We start from the raw sequence: 3,470 nt of genomic DNA on the forward strand, positions 1-3,470 counted from the left end.
CCAAGAATAAGTGGGAGTAAGAATTGCCACACTTTCCGCGTGCCTAACTTCACTATCTAGGTTGTCTATAGTGCCTGCCGTTTTCTGTCCTTATCTCGTACACTTAAATCCAAATTGATTGGAATATTAAATATTCCACGATTTGCTACTGAAATGTGCTGCTATTAAACAAATTATGTATAATACTTATGATTTGAGTATCTGTTTTCCAATTCTTACAGATATATACCTTACCAAAGGTAGTGAGGCCTGCTCCTCGAACTGGTCTGGGTGTGTTAACAACTCTTGAGGTAACACCAATGTGCTCTTTCAGCCAGAGCCTATAGCCCCACCAAATAGCCTGGGATGACTTTACACCCTGCTCTCATCCCTTAAGAAATGCTTTATGAAGAGTTTGTCATTTTTGCTTCCGATCTCCTTGTGGGAGGGCCTACATTAAAATTCTGTGTTTTTTTCTTTCCCAAAAATGCAATGAGAGAGATGAGGCTTATGACGCGCTAGTTGGGTTAGGGCGGCCTTCGCCTGTGCATGTTTGCCAGACACGATAAGAATGCTGTCCCTCTGTCACTGCTCAGGAGAACCTGTGAGGTTCCGAGACGTTGTCTCCCCGGGTGGGCGTTGTCACGGACAGCACTGTGGCCCCCTGGACTTGGAGAAAACCGGTGAGGCCATGCGCCAGTAGGGCAAAGGCCGGAGGGTAGTGCCCTAGCGCTGAAGAGTACTGATTCATTTGGCAGGGGCACCTTGATTTGGAGATATTCAGGAGCAAAAGAGGAGACTGGTGCTCCAGGGGACACCTCGTCACTATAGTCGCACCGATTAGTCCTAGGTGGATCAAGTGGGAGTTGGTCTTAAATACATATGATGTATCTGAGTGGGGGTGGACCCATAACGAGTAAAGTTGTGAAGTTGAAGACAGCCAGAATCCCTCTTGTCCTTGTCCCCCCCATCCTTTGCCTGCTGTTCTCTTTCTGTAGTAAAAGCATTAGCCAATCATTTCGCTTTAAAGGATAGGGCCCAGAGAAGATGCCTCGAGAAGACCAGCGATTGGGCGAGGGGCAGGCAACAATAGCGGAAGACAGCCGCCGGAGTCCGTGACTGGCTTCCACACGGACCTAACAGGTAAGCACGGTCCTGTGCATGGTAGTCATCCTTAGACTAAAGCCATATTGTGAGATCGCTCTTCTGCAAGGTACTCCTCTGTACCAGATCACGATGATCTTCGGTCGCGAGCCAGCCAACTGTACCCTGTGAGCCAGGAAAATCTTAGTGGACTTCCTCCTTAGTATTGCCTCCTTAATGGATTTCTTTGGTATGATTTATGGTACCCTGTAAGCTCTTGGTCGAAACCCCCACGCGAGTGGACGGACTCAGGGACCCAAGGTTGTGAAGAAGCTAGAACTCACTATTGGATCTCATTTGTACAGTTACATTCTGGTCACGCCATGAGATGAAAGACTGTGGCTCACAGCTGCTAAACTCTCCCCTTTGAAAAAGAATACACAAAAAAAGAGAAACTTTTTCTTGTAGCTGGACCCAATGGGGGAGACCTCCCAAGCAGATAGCCAATGGGAACGGGAAAGACTGCGCATCCAATGCCTAGCGGGCGGGGCGGGCCCTCGCCGCGCTCGCCCCTGGAACTGAAACTGTACCTACAAGACAATCAAGGTGATGCTTTTGCAGGCCAACTGATGACCAAGTTTATAAGATCACTTCCAGAGATGACTGTGCCTGTTTCCTGCATGGAACCCCCCTCCTCCATCTATAAAAGCTCCTTGCCTCCCATGGGTTTGTCCTTGGCGGGGGTAGGCCGGCCCCCAGGTCAGGGGGAGAGGAATCTGTCCTTGAGCGAACAGTCCACCCCTACCTACGCATCGGTCCAGTTGTCCCCAGCGGCGCTGCGCCTAGACACAAGCTAAAAACCAAATTTTCCTTTGTGTGACCCTAAGCTCGCCTAGTCTCCACGTGTTCTCCTTTTGTTTGGCTCAGTTGTGAGCCGGGTGATCCTGGACCCCCGTACTCTTTTTGATAACAACCAGTGAGTGGTACTGTGGTAAACGTGAGCGGTGTGGCTGTTGTGACGTGTAACGGCACTTTTCTAATTTTAATGAAGATGAGCACCGCCCTTTTCCATAACATTTGAGGAGAGTGCAGTATCTTGGTGTGTTAGGCTCTTTGTTTTGTTTTTTTAAGTGCATTGTTTATTTAACTTAATCATGTAAATGACAGTTACTGACTACCAGGAAGAACTTATCAAATGTTTCTACCCATTTCACTGTTTGTTTTCCTTGTATCTTGGCAGGACTTGATGGTACTGCGGCCATCCGCGCCTCCAAGGTTTGGCCTAGTTGCTCCAGTCACCTTCGCTTCCTGTTGGCAGTCTACTTGTTTTGTTCTGTCGTGGTTGAGTGTCATGTAATTCCTTGGCCAGCACTGCGGTTCGTTTAGCGTGCGGTGTTTTATATCTCTTCTGTGCGTGACAGTATATCTTCAGATATATTTCTCTGAGCAGTTTACTCGAGGGGTTTCCGTTTAGTGAGGGCTCCTAAATATTGGGTAGAAGTCTCGTGAGTCATGAATTGAATACCCAAGTTTAGCTTCAACAATATATAAAGATCTGTTCCTATACAAATCGTGGTTTGCATTGAGGTTGTTGTGCGGCGCACGAACGAGTGTCTTTATACGTGAGGTTGCATTCCCATTAACGGGATGTGACATAAAGCGCGAAATTATTATTTTGATGCACTTGTTTCCTTTAAGTAATATGGATAACAGAATGAGGAATTAGACAGCCCAAAATCAACCATGTTGGTTTTATATTTTGCAGTTATCTGTTAGGCGGATAGCTTGCTCTGTTTTGTCTTCATATCGCATTGGGTATACTGACTTCTATTGTGTGAGTTGTGACTTGATACGATGTGATGGACTGTCCTTTTAGCATTACTGCGATCTGGGCAGGTAGTCTACTAATGATGAACTCCTGCACAGCTTTTATTTCTCTCGAGACTGTCTCTTTTTTCCTGATTTTTGAACATAATTTATGCATGGATATAGAAATTTTTGTTGATAGGTTTGTTGTTTGTTGTTGTGTGTTTGTGTTTCAGAACAGTACTGTTTCTGACACACCAATGTGCATATTGAATGCTGTCCAAGACTTGGATGAGTCGTGTCAACAGCGCCTTCTGTGTAGCTTTGTGACTTTTGAAATGAGAAGTTGGTCGCGATGCTCTCGACATTCCTATTGAAAATCCTTTGTATATGTATTGCTCTCTTTGCTCGTTCTCTAGAGATTTTTTTTGGCTTACTGCTGAACAATTGATCATGTGTCGAGTCACTGTAAGTGTGCTCCTTTGTGCGTGGTCAGTAGCCAGTCGTGAGTGTAGCAAGATATGCGCATATGAGATTGTGTTGATGCTGTAATTTCAGCCCTTTATACACATCATTGAGGGCGTTTAGACTCCAAGGCGTGC

This window comes from Capra hircus, unplaced genomic scaffold (genome assembly GCF_001704415.2).
Source record: "Capra hircus breed San Clemente unplaced genomic scaffold, ASM170441v1, whole genome shotgun sequence".
Taxonomy (NCBI): Eukaryota; Metazoa; Chordata; class Mammalia; order Artiodactyla; family Bovidae; genus Capra; species Capra hircus.